Genomic DNA, 20640 nt, shown 5'->3' on the forward strand with positions numbered 1-20640 from the left:
CGGTTGGCAACGCAGCATATTGGTTCTAAGTATACGCGAAGCCATGAAGACGTATAGGAGCCCTCGACTTCGAAAGTACGCCGAAATGAACGCGCCAAGGCACGGCCATAGATTGCAATCGTGCTCTTCCCTCCATCTCCTTACTATTCTTTAAAATGAAACTATAGATGCAAAACTAGATCTAAAACCAGATGTAAATCCAGATGCAAATCCAGATGTAAAACTAGATGTGAAACGAGATATGAAACAGCACTTGATGTGGCGGATGTCGCCTTTATCTTTTACTTGCATAAACTGAAGCCTAATAAAAATGAATCGAAATGTATAAAACAGAAGTCAGACTTCGGGAAATCGCACTTGTGAAAAAAATGGCGCGTTGGAGGAGGAAGGAGAGTGGGAGAGAAGGCTTGTTTTATTGCAATCGCAATTATATGTCCGCTTCAGGAGACTTTTCGCCGTCGCCGTGATGTTTCGTATAAAGTCAAAGTGTCATAAGATCCTATCGTACCTCACGCGCTGTGTGCTGTGGATGCGAGGTAAAGCGTGCGAGGCTCAGCCGATATGGATGGTGGATTGATGCTGTTACGATTGACGTGTGACACCCTGTGCAAAAAGGATTATTGGAAGAACATGCCTAATCGAAACGGAGGATGGATCCCTAATTTGCTATGGGTGTCTCGAGTGCTCCCTTCACCATCCATGAAATAAACCGTGCAAGTTTCGCACTAAAAATCGTCTCGCCCTGCCTGGTCGCCATGGTCTACCGGACGCCTGCAGCCTGCCGACAACGCCAGCTACCTAGAAGTAACGCCGGTCGAGGTTGTAGTAACCGAAGTCGCAACAATGCGCGCTGTCTTCCCGAGCGCCCAGTGCTGTAGGTCACGAGATCAAGAGCGTGCTATGGGGTGGGGGGCAGTTGAGCACGCTTCTCTCCTCTAGCCCGGCCGTGCATGGCTGCGAATGGCTGTCCGCGCGGCAGAGTGCATACGCGGCATATGTCATGCTCGTTAATTTAATTAGTGAGAGAATGTTTACTGCAATTTCTACGACCCATATAACTATGAACCTTACTTCGTGTAGTTGTCTAATAGATTGGTTTTGCCATTAATTCTCCGGCTTTCGGTGGAAAGTGTGACTTTTTCGTTTCCAAAAATAATGGGAATGAGTTATTTTGTTTATTTTCATACAAAACTAAACTTCAATTTGTGTTTTATTTTATACTGAGATATTTTAAGTAAACTTTGTTTCGGTTATAATTTCAAAGCGAAGACAGGCTCTCCACATGTAGTATATAAGTCTTTGAGGCTACTTATCCTAAAAGCAGGTAGTAAATGAGTATCCAATGGTGTCTGAAGCTGTCAGCGTCTGCTTTTCACACGGACATGATTATATAATGAAGAAAATTATGATAAATACCGTGACGTTTTACAGTTCGCGAGCACTTTTCTACGGGTGATGGGTTTTGTTGATCCTGGTCCTTCTCCTTTAGTGCAATGCGTTTCATCACCGCCTTCATTCGAATAAACCAACGATCTCAAAATCGCGCGAAATCATCACCGCTTTACTATATGGACTCTTTACTTGCTCTCCGCTCACAGTTTTGCCCCAAGAACAGACGAACGAAGCTATAGGCTACACGTTGGATACTTTTTTTTTTTTCATCCGTCGTCCAACGAACGATTCAGTCCCTTGGCAGCTTTGTTTACTCAATCGAAGTGCTCACACTCATGCTGGCGCGGCAGGAGATTTAATAGAATACTTCTATTACCTTAATAACCTTCGCGTTTCTTCGTTTTATTACGTGAGCGTGTAAGGATTAAAGTACACTTTTGGTAACTTGCGCGCATTCTCTCGTCCGTTCGCATTTATGTTTAAGTATTTGTAACTGGAGACTTAGGCACCGTTGGGCGATGGTGGCTATTCCACATCACGTTGTGATACGTCATGCTGGGCCCTTGTGAATTGACAGATTACACACGATACACAAGGCAGCCGTATCACGCCCAACGGACGCGAGTGCACGCACGGTTAGCACAGGCTGTGATGCACGTCTCCCGACACTATACCAGCCGCCAGCGGCTCAGTGTCACATTTTCCTGATCTGCACGACGTCGCGTGATGGAATCCCGGCCGCGGGGCCCGGGACTCATTTAAACTCACTTAGACTTACATTCGGGTTAAGCAAGACCGGGTGGTCAAAATTAAACCGGAACCTTCGACTGCGACGTCGCGCTCCTGCCTCACAGCGAAACTTTGGGCGTAATACTTAAACAATTACAGCATATATGCGTTACAAAACTAAGCCTTATTATTGCATTTTTGTGGGAATTGGCAGCGTCGTCACAGGCAGGGCTCACGCCACAGACATAAACAAGCAAAATTATAATAAGGCGTCTCACACGCGGCGTGTACGTTTTTATCAAGGCGAAAGTTTACATGTCTCGTCGTTCAGTCGACCTTCAAAATCCTCGAACAAAAACGTGGCGACAACACGAAAGGCACAAAAACTATCATCATCAATGGTTCACACCCCCGTAAGCACTCATACCGCCGTAAGCAAGCAAGATGAATGATAAAGCGAATTAAGTGGATGAATAAGCGAATTAAGAGGGATTATTGAGTGTATTATGTAGATGACTCAGGTGAGTTAAAGGCAATAGATTACTCATCCTCTTAAATCGCTCTTTAAGCGATTTAAGAGGATGAGTAAGCGAATGAGGAGGATGAGTAAGCGAATGAAGAGGATTACTAAGCGAATTAAGTGGATTAAGTAGACTAAGTGAATTAAGGGGGTTGGCCAAGCGAATTAACAGGATGAGTAAGCGAATTAAAAGGGATGACTAAGCGAATTAAATGGATGTGTACGTCATGTGTCCGTCTTTAATGCATCGGCACTTGGGCCTTCATCTTCAAGTCGTCTTAGAGATAACATAAGAGACCCTGCGATATTGTTTGTTTGTTTCTTGTTTGACGTGCATGTCTGACAAAATGCATTCCGGATACTAAGGAAATTCTCGTTTTCCGAGTTCGGGAAAAGACGGCCGTACGACTCGTTATACGTGGCGATAAAGTTTGCATAGCGACAATTCTTTTAACGTTCTTTCCTCGCTATTTCTGATAAGAAGTCTCCAGCTCTATTCAGTGCCGCAGATTCGATTTCCGGCCGCTGCGGCTGCGTTTCGATCCGAGTTGAAGTTTGAATCAACGATCACGGGCCAAGGTTCCGGCTCAGTTAGAGAGAGGGCGAGCGCAGCTGCGCTCTAAATGAGCCTTTGAGAGCCCAGATGCTGCTTTGGGATCAAAAGGCTCTAAAGACGCGAACAGAAAGTCCAGCCACGGAGGCCATCCTGCAGTCATGATTTTATGGCCTGAACAGATGCGTGCAGAATATATGATTTGCTTGAATTTTATCACGACTCGCTATACGGGGTGGATAACGAGGAATTAATATCGCAACGCGTTACTTTGTTTGTGCAAGCTGGAAAATCAAGCATATTGGTAGTACGCAATGCGACTGACATATATGTGCGACAAGAGTGTCTGTTATTTTTTTTTTTCTGTAAAGACCTCAAGCTTTAAGATATGCCAGCCTCGTTACAAGTTGCCGGTATTTGCTGTTTGCAATGCATTCCGTTGATTGAACCTGCAAGTCTTACGGGACGAAAGATGAACTTTCCATTTCATTTTCTCTTTTGCAGGTGAGTTTGCGCAGTTCAGTGCCCTCAACTTCTTGGTTTGTCACGCAGTGCACCAACTCGTCGCAGTAGTAAGTATTCTATGACAACCGGCACTCGGGCTATTGTGTATAGAATGAGAAGCCCGGTGTTAGGGGGGTCAAGAAAAAATATATGACATTTTGTCGCTGTGAATGCGCTGAACGTTTGGTCAATGAGTTTCGGCTGAGCTTATTGCACTGTGCAGAAAAGCAATATATTTTTGAACAAGTTAACGTCCAGCAGCTAGAGCAAAGTTTTCCAGAAACGTAGGTCTGTTCGTGACACGCATGAACGCCAGGAAATAGTCGGGGAAGTAGCTAACTGGGTACTGGGCAACAACAGCGGCCGCTACCTGACGACAACCAGTGCCACCTATATACTATCTAGATCAAGAGCAACTTGGCTGCGCCATTCTTTTTTTCTTCTTTTTACTGCGGACAGCTTTCATGACCTCAATGTGCCCGTCGGTTATTTAAGTTAAGTGAATGAAGACGTCACCAAAGCCTACCAATTTTTTTCTTCTTATAAACTGCGTTTTCTTTAAACGTCGCTACGTAAAAAATAGTTGCTTGACGTCTCATCAGTAGTCCTGAAAAGCATGCACGTATAAAATAAGTCCTGAAGCGTGCATGACTTTCAGCGAGCGCATTGACAAACGTGAGCACATCTGGCATGACATGCAGGACTTGTCAGTAAGCAGTAAACATTGTGCCCATGTCCAAAGCTGTCGTTATCCCACGTACGATGTAGCTCCTGTAGAAATTTCGACGCACATCGAGAGGACTAGTTCTGTTCGCTCTCTTGATCTTCAGTGTGCCAGGTGTGTTACGAAAAGGTGCAATCTATGTATTCAAAGTGACGCATTGTGCACGGAAAAACGTGCATACAAAGGGGCACTCTTCGAAGTGGCTACATGTTCGCTGGAGACAATGTTACATCGCCGGTAGTGGCCTGGTTGCACGCCATTTTAACGAGCAACGTCTCCAATAATCACTGCCAGCCTGATTAATTCACTAATAAACACTGATGTGGCGCAGCACGCAAGCAAAACCACCTGCGGCCATCAAAGCGACGCATCTCTCAAGCTCTCGATTGAAGAATGTTTCCTCTTCAAGAACGTGTAACTTTGCGTTCGCAAAGAAATTGTGAATATAGTCGCATCTCGGCCGTTTGCATCTTGGCAGATGGACGTCTGCAAGCGCAGATCTACTCCCATCCCTCCGCCCCTGTTTTCTTTTTTGAGAGTGTTAGTTGGAAAGTTTAGTATACGTTTTCACAGCATTTGAAGCGTTTCCTATTGAAAAGAAGCGTGAAGAACGAGCTTGGTGAGCTGTCGTAACTGCGCACATGTATACGTGTTCACCGCCGTTTGTTGCTTCGTGTTTAAGCCGACCTTGCCTATAACATCCCCCGCTGACTGCCGTAACGTTTCTGAGACAGCGGCAGCCCATGTGTAACTTGAGAGTATTTTTCCTCCTTAGATTCGCGATAAGCAGCATTCCGATATAACTCACTTACTTGCATTTCCAATTTTCTGGCTTTGAGCTGGTGTGTCCCACGCTGTAGGTAATAAATAATGGAAACCAATTATAGCTTCGTCCGCATGGAAGGCCTTGAACGTATACACACGAGACTAAGTTATACACAAGCCAGAGGGAGATTGGGAACCGTGTAACACCATCTGCGGCCTGCTTTTACGTGTCTTTGCGATTAATTGGCCGGTCGGTGACGCATCGTGCTGGAGGCACGGCGCAAAGAAACGCAAACAGAGGAGGTAAAGGGGACGGACACGCAGTTTCGTCTGGCCGTCGCCTCTTGCTCCCATGCTTCCACTTGTTTGCGCTGCGTCGCCAATGTGAATGCAAAGAAATTAGATTTAGCCTGCCCGTATACAGGTGTCGCAGCTTAGTGAATACGCGCCGCAACGCTGTTATGTAACCGTTTTGTATATCATTTTGTTTTGTTCTTTTCTTGTTTGCATTTCCTGCTTTTTCGCCTTTTCTAGGCCGCGGTACAGTTCAGGTGTCCACGGACAGGTGAGGCAGTTATGACGCCCGCAGCCTACCTTCCTCAGATTTTTCTTCAACAACAACAACAACAACAACAACAACAACAACAACAACAACAACAACAACAACAACAACAACAACAACAACAACAACAACAACAACAACAACAACAACAACAACAACAATAATAATAATAATAATAATAATAATAATAATAATAATAATAATAATAATAATAATAATAATAATAATTGCGATCTTACCATACCACACATCAAAAGCAGGCCTGTCAAAGCCAAGAAGTGGCTTGCATGACTAGGCCCGGCACATCGGCAGACGACTAGACGACGACATCGTTAACATAGCAAAATCTGCCACTGATCAATAACATACAAAAGCTCAAAAAAGGGCAGAGACACAGTTCACTTATACCAGGGAGAAAACAAAACAAGACATAATGAAAACAATAATAATATGAATAACGCAGTATCATAATGAGTGTGAGATATCTTTTACATCTAAATAAATGAAAAAAATTCTTAACCTAATAACAATACTAATAGTATCATAATAATACGCCTACGAAGGAGGATCACTACGGGTAGTGCGCAGTATAAAATACTCGTTTTGGTCTACGGTATAGGTAAATATGCTGTCGCCGCCCCATTTTGCACCAGCAGCTGAGTAGCACAGTCCTCCATTGCAGTATTAGTTTTGTACGCTCTGGTTAAACTCAGCGTCATGAGATCGCACATCCAGAGCCGCTGCTCACGTCTAGTTGTTCTCGTGTGTTGCGTATATATATATATATGATATAATGCGCCCATACAGACAAGCTAAAACTCTCTAGTCCTGGAACGCCGGCCTATATAGTCAGTCGTCACACAACAAGTCAGTCAAGGCACTCTTGAAGTTTTTGTGTTCGAGTGGACTATCTAACAGAATATAGTTCTCACGGACTTTTCCAACCTCCTCTATTTTTTATTGTTTAAATTTTTTTTCGTGACTGCCTTTTCTCTCCCCTATTCTTTCCGCCTTTCATTTCTCCTCCCCTTCCCCCAGTGCAGGGTAGCAAACCAGAACATTTTCAGAACCTCCCTGCCTTTCCCAACCCATTTCGCTCTCTCTCTCTCGCTCTAGTTTTTTTTTTTGTTTTTTTTTTGTGCATTCGCCCCCAGGAATACGGACTCGCCATAGAGTGGGGCAGATATCTGCATCGGGGAAAGACCCGCCGCGGTAGCCGAGTGGCTATGACGTTGCGCGGATGAGCTCAAGGTCGCGGGTTTGATTCCGGCGGCCGTATTTTGATGGGGGCGAATGCAAAGAAACGCTCTTGTACTTGGATTCATGAATGCACCATAAAGAACCACGGCTGGTCAAAATTAACCCAGAGCCCCCCCCCTTCCCTGCGGCGTGCGTTACAAGCAGAGCGTGGTTTCGGCACAGAATACCCCATACTTTTGTTTTACGAAGTGAATAAACACGCGCGTGACAGAAGGCGAGCGTTTATTGTTTGTTGGGGGGGGGGGGGGGAGGGGTGCAACAATGATTCGATCAAAATTTTATGTGCTTATAGTATGCACTCATCGACCCGTTTCACTGTTTCTTGCACTATATGCAATGGCGTTACAGCGCCGCCTTTTTGAATATCAAACAGCGGGGCTGCATTGACACATTTTAAGCGCATCAGTAAATGACCGGAACGAAGAGGAAGAAATTCGAAACGCACAGCGGAAGCGCAAAACAGAAGCCGCCTCTCGAGCCGGAGAGCAAATCGTTAATCCGCTTGTCGCACGATGCATGTGGTTGAAATCAGTGGTGCTTTTTTTTTTTTTCTTCCTCTCAATAATGCGGGAAGCGGAATCTGTGGCAGGCCAGAAGGATTTCAGTACTCCCTTTTCCACACGCCATTTTTTTAATACGCAAGAAGTATTGATGAGTTCTTGGAAAAAGAAAAGAAAGAAGCGAGCCAGGGTAAACGTGATTGCGCACTTTATTTCGCGCTCTTGCAGACGGTGACTGCGAGTCTTGAAAATGAAGACGAAGAAAGCAGACCCACCCATGCGCCCATTGTTCTTCGTTTTGCGTTCCCACGAACTGTATACAACACATTCGTTTTTCCGATGGTTTCACGGAGGTGCCGCACTCGAATTCGCAGGAGGCGCTTCTTTGTGGACTTAGATGTATAATGATGTAAAGATAAGACGAGTTGCCGGCGGTTCAGGTTATACTCAGGGTGGTGCTACTGGCAGCGCTGGCCGGCCGAATCGACGTCAAAGATTCTAATTAATCTGTGCGCTGGCTGGGATTACGTAATTGCTTTTAGGTTTTACACTTGATTTATGATGCCTGCTACAGCTCCGTAACGGGATCCGAAGTTTATGTAAATATATACTGCTACCATTGTTAAAAATAACCGTAAAGAACTGTCGCATGAGAAATTGAGGTTCTATGGGCACGGTCGTTAGTTTTCCGCGCTGCGGGCCGTGCGCTCTTCCTGGCCACTGGAGGATGATTCTTCGTCTCCGTACGATGGTGTACGTGTTTGCTTTTGTGTAGGGACATGGTGCCCCTGAAAAAAAAAAAAAAAAAACGATAGCGCACACACACACACACACACACACACACACACACACACACACACACACACACACACACACACACACACACACACACACACACACACACACACACACACACACACACACACACACACACACACACACACACACGCACGCACACGCACGCACAGCACACACGCACGCACACACACACGCACGCACGCACAACGCACGCACAGCACACACACACGCGCGCGCGCGCACGCACGCACACACACACACACACACACACACACACACACACACACACACACACACACACACACACACACACACACACACACACACACACACACACACACACACACCACACACACACACACACACACACACACACACGCGCGCGCGCGCCGCACACACACACACACACACACACCACACACACAGCACACACGCACGCACGCACGCACGCACACACGCACGCACGCACGCACGCACAACACACACACACACACACACACACACACACACACACACACACACACACACACGCACACACACACACGCACACACACACACACACACACACACACACACACACACACACACACACACACACACACACACACACACACACGCACGCACGCACACACGCACACACACACGCAGCGAAGAGAAAGCGAGTATAAACCAGGCATCAGTGCAGTGTCACCACATGGAGTGAGCGGATTATAGGCAACGCAGGATGAAGAAAATCATAACCATGCAAGACAGGGCTGCTAGCAAGCAAGCAAGACGGAAAGGGGGAAAAAAGAGAAACAGACGGGCAGCATGCCGCCGCAGCAGCCGTCTGCGGTTGACAGGCTGCGGCCGTCGAACATAAGTTTATTCACGGAAAGAACTAAGTGTGCCTCTCACAGCGATCTCGCTAGTTTGACGTTGCGCCGCCTGGGAAACAAAGTTTCGGCGCCGGTTAAGAGTGCGCCCTTTTGTGTTCGCCGTCGAATACAAGGTGGAGCGAAGTTGGCCGCAGCGCGAGCGGCAGGCCCATCGACTCTGCGCATGGCGTCTGTACCAGGCATTTCCTTATGCGTATACGCCATACGGATCGGCATGTATCGTCGACCCTTTGCTCCAGTGACTGCGCTACCCGTGCACAAAGACGTCCTTGAAGAGGTTGGCAGCGAAGTGAGAGCCACAAAGCATCGAACCATGTCAGCAAACGGGTCAGCCGCATAGAAAGCGGCCGGCGACAGCCCGCCCTCTTTTCTCGAGTGCGCTTCTGGCAACGGCGCACTCGCAAAGGAGACGTTCCCCTGCGCCCGCCGAAAACAAAGACGCCCGCGCTGGCGTTCTTATGGGACGCGATCGGCGGCAACTTCCGAGGCTCCAAAGAGGAACAAAGACGTAAATTCTGCGCGTGCGCAAGGAACGGGGAACGCGCTTCGTGGGACGCGCGGGAAGGCTTCGTCGGAACACAAACGCTGCCTCGAGTGGACGACAGCTTGTAGACGGCTGCAAGTGCACTTTGGGGCGCCAGCTTGCGAAACATGGAAGCTTTTTTTGTTCGTGCAGCTGCTCGCACAAGAACTGGAACAATCGTATTCGGCCCAACTATTCGGCCATCATTAGCGTCAGCAATTGGATCCTTCGTAATCGTGCTCCTCTTTTTGAAGACTATGTTTTCTTTGGCGAGTGGCACTGGAGTCACTGGGTGCCCAGGGTATGTGCCCACAATATATGTGCCCCTTGGGTTAGTGGGAATGTACCGCTGGATGTGTGGCCCGGGGGTCACTGGGTATGGAATGATGATGATAATAACTGATGGTAAAAATTTGGAAGGCGATTCAACCTCTATAGTTTACCTTAATGAAACGCTGTCGCTACAGCGCGGCTATCGCAATACACCATAGAGAGAGAGAGAGAGAGAGAGAGAGAGACAAGCTTTACGATATGCCAGAGATGCTACCCTGGCTGATAGCCTCCCCTCCCCCTGACATGTCACAATAAATCATACTGCTCATACACCCCATTTTCACCCCCAACTCGCCTAGGAAGACATTGTAGTTCATCAACTTAAATTACTTTCCTTTTTTTTTTGCTTTTTTTCGTCTTTCACTGCATGCCTGGTACAAACACACCGTTTGGAACAGAATGCAAATGATGGAATCCGAAATAAATTTTCTATGCACTCGTTGGTGAACCTCCTTCCCATCTGGTGTTGTAGATCGAGGAGGCTCTAAAGTTTGCTGTGAAAGCAGCCAGTTGAGATTTTTTCAGAAGCAGCATTTCGCTGTCTTCGAAGGCTTCCACTGAAGCAGCGAGCGGTAACTCTACAACCGTGGTACGCAGGTATGCTGTACCTCACAAGTAGCGTTCATTCCTCTTTGAGCGTGTCCTGCGAACGTCGCCTCATTCGCTGCGCACCACGCATGAGCTTCCACGGGGAGCTTTTGACTGTCTTCTAGTGCGAATGCGTTGAGCCTTTTCCCTTGCCTCGCAAGCTACGCTTATCGAGTGACACGCTAGTAAGAAGCTGAGAAAACTGAGACGGCTTCTGGTAAGGAGCCTTTCACTCTCCCGCTCCCTGTCCACGCCTCGCGTTCCTGGTACCCTCCCTATTCACGGTGAAATGCGCTTTTCCCCCCTCGAGAGCCGGCGCTGAGCCGTGCTCCCTCAAGGGCTGCAGAAGATAGCGCCAACCTTTCCTTTCTCAAAACGAACCACTTATGGCGAATTCCATTGGGAGAACAGGAGCAGAGCACCGCACAGTGCGGAATCGGGTGACAGCGCAGTGAGAGCAGGGACACTCGACACGCCACTGGAATACGGCGTGCATTCGGAGAGCAGGTGGGAGGGGGACGTGTACCATGCGACTAAAGCAATCGACGTCCCGGCATTTTCTGCAGGAGAGCGGCAAAACGCACGTGATCGTGTTAGGATGTGTCGGGCGTAACGCTGTCACCGTTTGCGGCCACGTACTACATACTATCGTAGAATATCCCTTCCTGAAGCCAGCCTGTTCTCTTGGTTGGCTGAAGTCAAGTGTTGCCCTGATTCTATTGGAAATTATCTTGGTGAATATTTTATACAATACTGAAAGCAAGCTAATGGGTCTATAATTCTTCAGTTCTTTAACGTCTCCCTTCTCATGGATTAGTATAATTTTGGCGTTCTTCCAGCTCTCTGGTACACATGAAGTTGTGAGGTATTGCGTATAAAGGGCCGCAAGCTTTTCAAGCATGATATCTCCTCCATCTTTGATTAAATCTATTGTTATTCCATCTTCTCCAGCAGCTTTTTCCCTGGTCATGTCTTTCAAGGCCCTTCTAACTTCAGCGCTAGTTATAGAAGGAGCCTCTGTATCCGGTTCATCACTATTTTGAATGGATTATATCCATGTCATAAATCAGGTAATCGATTAATCTGCGGAGTACAATCAACCTCTCTACATGGCTTTCATAGATTATGAAAAGGCATTTGATTCAGTAGAGATACCAGCAGTCATAGAGTCATTGCGTAATCAAGGAGTACAGGAGGCATACGAGAATATCCTAGCAAATATCTGCAAGGACTGCACAGCAACCTTGGTTCTCCACAAGAAAAGTAGAAAGTTACCTATCAAGAAAGGGGTCAGGCAAGTAGACACAATCTCTCCAATGCTATTCACTGCACGCTTAGAAGAAGTATTCAAGCTCTTAGACTGGAAGGCTTAGGAGTGAGGATCAACGGCGAATATCTCAGCAACCTTCGGTTTGCAGATGACATTGTGCTATTCAGCAACAATTGAGACGAATTACAACAAATGATTGAGGACCTTAACCGAGAAAGTGTAAGAATTGGGTTGAAGATGAATATGCAGAAGACAAAGATAATGTTCAATAGCCTGGCAAGGGAACAATAATTCAGGATCGCCAGTCAGCCTCTAGACTCTGTAAAGGAGTACGTTTATCTAGGTCAGTTGCTCACAGGGGACCCTGATCATGAGAAAGAAATTTACAGAAGAATAAAATTGGGTTGGTTTGCATACGGCAGGCATTACCAAATCCTGACTGGGAGCTTACCACTGTCGTTGAAAAGAAAAGTGTACAATCATTGCATTCTACCGGTGCTAATATATGGGGCAGAAACTTGGAGGTTAACAAAGAAGCTCGAGAACAAGTTGAGGACCGCACAAAGAGCGATGGAACGAAAAATCTTAGGACTAACGTTAAGAGACAGGAAGAGAGCGGTGTGGATCAGAGAACAAACGGGGATAGCCGATATTCTCGTTGACATTAAGAGGAAAAAATGGAGCTGGGCAGGCCATGTAATGCGTAGGATGGATAACCGGTGGGCCATTAGAGTTACAGAATTGATACCAAGAGAAGGGAAGCGCAGTTGAGGACGGCAGAAAACTAGGTGGGGTGATGAAGTTAGGAAATTTGCAGGCGCAAGTTGGAATACGCTAGCGCAAGACAGGGGTAATTGGAGATCGCAGGGAGAGGCCCTTGTCCTGCAGTGGACATAAAATATAGGCTGATGATGACTACATACTGTTGTGCAGCGCCGACGCATGCCACAATGTTTCCGCCTGCGAAGAGCATCTGAAACTGCAACTTGAATCTGAAGTTGAGCTCAGCAGCTTTCGCTGCTGTCACCGTCGAGCGTTTCAATTGCACTTCAGCAAGGCGAAGACGCTTTGCTGCCGCTGTCGCCCGCGCATCCGACGAGAAGCAAGGCGGACTAGAAATGCCAGGATCTGTCGCTAAATCGCTGCGAAGCTCGCTCGTATCACCGACGTCAAAATCACCGGGGCCAAAACACCAACTACGCTTGGCTGCCGCCATTGCCGCCGCGTGCGCCGGCTGAAGCAAAATAAAAAGAAATGAGGAGGATATGACGCTTTAAGTCGCGTGACTTTCTCCGTACTCTGCTTTTCAGGCGAGAGCAGTCCTCGGCGCAGCGAAACTGCTCGTGTTCTACCACTGGATGACGGCGCTCCCACTCCTCTTCGACCACTGAAACGCGCCGCCTCTGTGAAGAGCACTTTCAGCGTGCATTTGAGTGCTCCCGTTCTCCCAATGGAATTCGCCATTAGTAGCCGGCACCAATCGGCACGTGGCGAAGAACAACTGTCCGCTGTTAGGCATGTGCCTGGTTTGTTACCTTCGCTAAACATTGCAATGGACAAACTGCAGAGCACGACATCACAAAGTTGCGTCGGCGCCGCTGTCACATTCCGTATATGGGCAAAACGAAACTTCGACCTATTAATGGTACGCATTTTCTCCGAAGGAAAGAGTAATACACGTGGCCGAGTTTGCAATGGTTAATTGGCAAAGGTTATCGTTTACAGAGTTGGGCGGCGAAGAAGAGCAGTGCCACCGTATTTGTCTCACCGTTTTGTCTGTAATATGCCTGTTCGTTTCTAGATCCGCCTTGCCTGTTTTATACTTTTATCGTATGCACTTCGTTATTGTATGCGCTTCGAATGATACAAATAACCGAAAAATAACGTCTCCGGTGTCCATCTTTTTAAAACGTACATGACATGCTTGAGTACACAAGTTTCTAGAGCGACCGTCACTGCTCTCCATAGCCACAGCATTCCACACGAACCCGAATTGGTCGTTAATGTATATAGTGATATAGTCTTTTCTGCGTACTTGGGGGCCTGTCTGTTTTTTTTTTTTTTTTTTGTATAGGTGGCTCATGAGCTGTGGCTCGTGGTTTGCTACATTTGACGTAATTTGTGAGGTCTTGGGCAGCTGAAGCCCCGTTGCATTAATACGAGGAACATTTTTTCACAGCCTCCAGTGTTTCCTCAATGTCGATGCATGAGAATAGGGTCGTTGTGGACATGAGTCGAAAGAAACAGCAATTTTATTTTCTAGTTGGCAGAGACCTCTTTTATTCTTTTTTTTAGGCCAGATGGTTCTGAAATGTCGCTGAAGCAACGACGAAAGAAAAATGGATGGATGGTAATAACTTATTGTTGTAATAACTTTATTGACGAAAGAAAAAGAAACAAATATTTTAACGTGGTAATGCTTAGGTGTGTTTACAGAGTTATACACGGCCAATAACAAACAACCAACCGCTCTGGTCTTTTGAATGTGTCGTCCAGGCGCGTGGCCCTATCGAGAATGAAGCCCACGGCAATCGGCGTCCCACAAGTGTTCGCGCTGCTAAAGCACCTCCATCGTGACACGCCTGTCGTATTCCATGTAGTGCCAGACTGTGCAGATCTGTTATCAGATTTTCAGACGGTTCGTAATGAACCTAAGGGTCGCTTTCACTACACTCCTTTTTACCAAGTACGCACTCCTGTAGCATAAAGGCGTGTTATATTCTGGGTAGAAGAGACATGGTTATAGCACGCCTTCGCCGTTTCCTGCTTCAAACATAGTTGTATATCGTTATTTCACGAGCATATTCATGTTTGCCCAATACCATTTCGCGACGCGGAAACTTTCTGCGTCGTTGACGCAATAAAGTCGAGAGGTTTCGGTGACCATTTAAATACTTGGTTCGCACCTTCACATGCACGTACAAATATAGTGTTCAATCTCTCAATCTCTCCCCCTCTTACTCTTTCCTCGCAGTACAGAATATAAAACCGGGTGTCCGTCTGGTTAAACTCTCCTTTCTTTCTTTCTTTCTTTCTTTCTTTCTTTCTTTCTTTCTTTCTTTCTTTCTTTCTTTCTTTCTTTCTTTCTTTCTTTCTTTCTTTCTTTCTTTCTTTCTTTCTTCTCTTCTTTCTTTCTTTCTTTCTTTCCTTCCTTTTCTCACGCTCTCTCTTTCGAGGCAAATAGGCTTCCTTCCTTTACTCTCGCAGCCGAAGACCGGAGCTCCAGCCTTCTTAAGCTCCCTCAGCTTCATGTATAGCGTTGGCTGGGCACTAAGGCATTAAGTAAGCCTGCCAGCCCAATAAATGATATCGGAATATAGAAGAAAACAAAGAAGCTGCTTGCTCGAGCTAGCCGATGGCTCAAACCGGCAGACAAACGACCGACCGGAGCAGAGGGGTCCATATAGAGGCGTCGTTCTTTTTTTTTTTTTTTTTTTTCGGAAGCCGCGCCTGTCACTCGTGCACAGCCGTGCCGCAGGTGGTAAATACGCGGACTCGAATTGGGGCACCGCGCGGGACGCGGCCACGCGAGCCTCTCTCGGCCAGATGCCACTGCCAGCCAGCGCTCATTACTTACGCGCCGCGAGTCTATAGGTTTCGGCTGCGCCACAGTGACTCGGTTGCTAATGAGTCGAGCCACCAAACCAGCGACTGCGGCTCCGGTTTCCAGGACCCCGCGGTCGGCTCGGGTCTAAAGGCGAGACCGCTTACTCGGGCAGTGGGCGGCACGGATTAGCTACAAATGCCAGAAACGATAGTGTGTTCGTGACTTACGGTCAACCGTTTCTCTCCTTTCGGCCCCGCTGGAGCCAAAAGACGGCGTATGATGCGCGCGAGAAACCTTTAGGCCATGTAATATTGCCCATGTGCTTTGTGGCGTTTGATCAAGTTTCGTCCTCGATCTAGTTCCTGCCATTTTTGCTGCTACCGCTGCCCTTGATCATGTTTTGCCCTCACGCCGCCCTCACGAGGCATGAAATCGTGCACCTTGCACCGCTGAAAACAGTTATGTTTGACCGTTTTACTTGACCAACCGTATACACCCACAACGCGGTTCTAAAATAGCTGCGATTGCACGCAAAATGGCCTTCAGTCTCATTGCATGGACGGCATATACGTCTTGTATACGTCTCGGCTTTATTTAAGTTTTGCACGTGTTTGCGCCAGCCACAGATTGAAACGTACATGCCACGTGTTGCAGTGAGAGCTTGTTGGTGGTGTAATTTCTGTAGTGCAAAGCAGTGAAGTGTGTAACGAAAGGTAAAAAGGACGAAGGAATAGCAAGAAAACGACAAGCTATTCCTTCGTCCTTTTTACCTTTCCTTCCGCACTTGAGTGCTTCGCGCTGAAGAAATTACACCATGAACTTAAACCAACTCGCCCACATTCTTATTGAGGGCTTGTTGGTATGGCAACTTGGAAAACTATTGTAGTGCATACAGACGAGGACGCAAGACTCAGGTACGTGCATGCTACTCTTACACTTGGATCGATTTAATCGTTATAATCTATAAAAATGAATGAGAACATTAACGACAGTGCGGTGTAGCTTGTATTTAGGTATTTAGAAGCTACGGCACAAGAAAGTGAAAGTATGCGCTATTATGAAGGTTACCATGATAAGTGCGTATACTTCCATATTCTATAAAAAGGTAACTTTTATAAAGGCGTGAGTTTTGCATTTTGCACGATTGAAGTTGCCGCCCAGCGGTATAAGATATACCGATGCTCTCTGGTCCATTTCGACAGACTTACATGTTATATCGGTAAAATATGCGTCGCTGCGTAACTTTTAGTTAATAGGTGCGCAGAAAAGAAAATAAATATTGTAAAACTTGCACTTTCGACAAAAGGTTATCAAGTTTACCAAATTTATTTTGCAAGATTTACGAACACGTATACTTCTTCAAGATGTTTCGTCGACTCTTTTGATTCGAGTGAATGGCAGCGTACACTCAAAACAAAACGGAGTCGCGCGAGCAATATATTTCTTTGGCCGCCGCACGTGAGTTGTGCACGGTTCACTTCTTATGCGGACGCGCGCACCGCTTAAACAGCCGCCAACGCAGAAAGCGATACAGGAAAAGTAGATGCGCCGCGTAACGCCGGGAAAGGTGTAGAGGCAGCTCCTGGCCCGTTGTAGCGAGAGAGCTTGGCCGGCCGAGATTCGGTTCGGTGGAGCACATCATGGCAGGGCCCCGCTTCGGTTTCAGTGTCCTTCCAACTGAATGCGTCCCCCCTGCCTGCGCTGCCCGCGAAAAGGTTCATTTCGCTGCAGGAAGATTCGCTTTAGTGCCACGGTCAATCACGTTCCCCGCCACTTCACTCTCCTCCCCTCCCGCCTTCCTGCCAAAGCCTCCGTATAACCGCATGCAGCCGCTTGTCGCCGATCTATATAGATCTGCGTGCGGCGAACGCGGATGTGTGACCGCAGTGCACGGCACCCGGCTGCAGCGCCCACAGCCACGCATGGTTTGCATTAGCACCGCAAATAGGAGGCCACACGCTGGAGTGGCCATGCATTAGTCTTGCTGGGGTAAATGCGCATGCGCAGGGCGTGCGTGGCGCTTTTTTTTTTTTTCTGTTTTTCAGCGAAGCTGTTATTAAGGTGAGTTCCGCAACGGTTTTCGTGTGGTGGTGAAGGTCGGCGTGCGACGGCGTGTTCGGCAGCCGGCAACTCAACCTGCGCCGTATTTATCAATATAAGTGTTTGAATGATGGTACTCACGAAACGAACACATTTTTATTCAAGGTTTTCCAGGATGACACCAGTTTCGAGATATTATTTCACAAAGTGTGGAACGAATTGCATGGGCGTTCCAGTTACTTTTGGGCTTCAATTCATAAAAGAGCGTTTTGTTAAAAAAGTAAGTGGAACAACAGCGCATTTCCGCGGCAAGTCTGATGGTGAATATCTCCAAACTGGCGTCATTCAGGAAATTCATTCCAAGTGGATACACCTTGCACGCTCACCGGCTACAATTGGTAAATTGCAATATGGGCCGGGCCGTAAGGTAATTAATTCAAAATGTAATTAGTGGGCTTTTGTTAATTAGTTGAATATGTTTGTTTTTATTTCTCGTGCGAGTAATGTCCGCCTCTCTGACTAATCCAGCTGAAGGACTAGAATTATGTTATCTGCTACAGGCTATTTTTTAAAAATTCCGTAAAACTTAAAAATGATCATGTTCGATAATTTCCTCGCTGCCGCAATAGTCACACGCAGGGCCGATATTTTGTAGCGATGCCTTTAATGTAATAATGCCTTTTCGCGCTTATCGCGCTTTTTCAGTGGTCGGAGCGACGGTCCGCTCGCGTTATCAACGGGATCAGCCGGCCGTGAGCGGTGGATGATGAGACTATTCTAAAATAAGTCATAAGGCATCGCTACAAAATCGCGGTCCAGCACTGTCGGCCATTCCGATGAGGCGAACAAAAGTATTTTTAAAAGATAAAACAGGGCCAGTATTTTGTAGCGATGCCTTTCCGGTAATAATGCCTTTTCGCGCTTATCGCGCTTTGTCAGTGATCAGGGCCGGTATTTTGTTGCGATGCCGGCATTTCATGTAATAATGCCTTTTCGCGCTTATCGCGCTTTTTCAGTGGTCGGAGCGACGGTCCGCTCGCGTTATCAACGGGATCAGCCGGCCGTGAGTGGTGGATGATAAGACTAGAGTAGAATAAGTTATAATGCCTCGCTACAAAATCGCGGTCCTGAGCGACGGTCCGCTCGCGTTATCAGCGGGATCAGCCGGCCGTGAGTGGTGGATGATAAGACTAGAGTAGAATAAGTTATAATGCCTCGCTACAAAATCGCGGTCCTGAGCGACGGTCCGCTCGCGTTATCAGCGGGATCAGCCGGCCGTGAGCGGTGGATAAGACTAGTATAGAATAAGTCATAAGGCATCGCTACAAAATACCGGCCCAGGGCATTTTTTTTAGACAATACAGAATTTTTATAAGAAAGTTATGACCGCGAGACACCTGTCGTCTTTACATACCAGCTCTACTGCGAAGCGGAAATACTTACTTTGCTGTTGCTTAATTTACATATACCAATTAACAGAAATTATTTAAAAAACTTTTTCGTCGTGCCTAAGGGGCAGTTGTGTAAATGGCGAGCTTGAAGGCATTCACATTTTAATGCACCATCAGTTTTGAAAGATCTTGAAAATCGCACTGAATTCCACATATTTATCATCGAATTTCAACGGTAAATTCAGACCATGTCGAAACCGAGCGCCGCGGGACCGCATAAAAGGCGGCCCCAGCTATCGTATCAGACCGAAAGGCCCCGTGACGACTAGCGCGAGCAAGTTGGAGACCGACCGTATCGGCCAGTCGCGGCAGCCACTGATACGGCACGCTTTGCCCGGCAAGCGTGTGCGGCTGTGTGACGGCTCAGGATTTGCTGCGGCATGCTATCTATCATTCAAACTTCGCCCCACACTTCTTTACGGGGCGTTGCCGTCTGACGCGCAGCAGGAGGCACTCGGTGTCGATATTGCCTCGATCGAGCATTGGAACCTGATGATGAATATCTCGAATTAGGTGCGATTTTCGAGATTTTTAAAAGATAGGTTCGCATGAAAATATAACTGCCTCCAATTTTGCCATTTAGACAACTGGCACCAAGGCACTAATAAATAGTTAATTAATTAATCTCTGTAAATTAACATTTTCAGAGTAACTTAAGCAGAGGCAAAATATTACCGCCTCGCCGCAGAGCTCGCATGCGAAGACGACAATTGTCTCACGGTCATAACTTTCTAAAAATAAAAAAAATCTGTATTATCTAAAAAAGAAATCACCCTCTATAGATGAGCGTTCACCGGAGCACCGTCCCCACCGATCATCCACCTTGAAGGCAGTGTTTTTGTGCCTTTTGAAAACGGCTGGCTTGTGCGAGTGCCGTTGACTGAGAGGTGCTGTCCGCGCACGTGCGCTTCATTCATCGGCTTCCACTCCCGTATTCCTATTTCCATATTCTCCTTCCCCCAGCGTAGAGTAGAAAACCAGACGCTTTCCGGGTTAACGTCTCTGCCTTCTCTCTCTATGTATTGCTGAATCTAATTGCACGCGGGAATTATTTTATATACACAACACGGGTCGCTATCGTTGTGGGCGTGAGCACGTTTATATTTGAACTTTCACTAGGTGATATGACTATGCTTGGAAAATTGCGATTCAGACTGTGCGGTGGTGTACATTAGAGATGTGCCGTATAAAAGAAATAAAAGGAGAAAGCTATTGCATACTCGGCAAGTCTACTCCGTGATGCGCCTTTTTTTTATTTGTTGTGGAAACGGGCTTTGCTCCAGTATTAGCTAATGCCAGCCAATGGCAAAAAGCACTTAGGAAAGAAAAGCTGCGTGAAATCTGCCCTTGCTTATACTTGTTCTTTAGTGGTGCATTCATGCTTCATTCATCCACGCTTCATAATACACAATGTAAGACAGAAACTTGCTAACTTTGTGAATGTGTATGTGAAGATATTTTTTTGTTCGTAATTATGGTGAAAAAAGGCTGTTCAATATTCGAAAACTATTTGGTATTCGATTAGATTATTCGCCTCTGGGATATATCCATTCGTATTCGATTCACCCTGAAAGATCACCATTCGGACTCATCTATAAAAATCGCATGCGCGTATCGGGTAAAAAGACAGGGAGAGGAAAGATATCAGAGAGGACTGACGGCTCAAGGAAGTGCTTCGTCCTCCCGCGCGCGATGGGGACCTC

At 46.9% G+C, this 20640-nt stretch overlaps 1 protein-coding gene and 1 long non-coding RNA gene across 3 annotated transcripts in view; one reads left to right on the forward strand and one right to left on the reverse strand.

Moving 5' to 3' along the window:
- Nucleotides 1-20640, forward strand: part of LOC119436344 (lysosomal alpha-mannosidase) — a 615486-nt gene that overhangs the window by 293740 nt on the left and 301106 nt on the right. Inside the window, exon 2 of one of the 2 annotated variants that reach the window (XM_049657033.1) lies at nucleotides 3699-3766. The exons of the other annotated variant lie outside the window; for it this stretch is intronic. The gene's annotated coding sequence lies outside the window, so the exon portion shown is untranslated. The remainder of the gene's footprint in view (nucleotides 1-3698; nucleotides 3767-20640) is intronic. 2 annotated transcript variants of the gene reach the window in all.
- The window catches only part of LOC125940679 (uncharacterized), a 191008-nt gene that overhangs the window by 165225 nt on the left and 5143 nt on the right, over nucleotides 1-20640 (reverse strand). The gene's annotated exons all lie outside the window — the stretch shown is intronic.

Source organism: Dermacentor silvarum, chromosome 1 (genome assembly GCF_013339745.2).
Source record: "Dermacentor silvarum isolate Dsil-2018 chromosome 1, BIME_Dsil_1.4, whole genome shotgun sequence".
In the NCBI taxonomy this organism is placed as follows: domain Eukaryota; kingdom Metazoa; phylum Arthropoda; class Arachnida; order Ixodida; family Ixodidae; genus Dermacentor; species Dermacentor silvarum.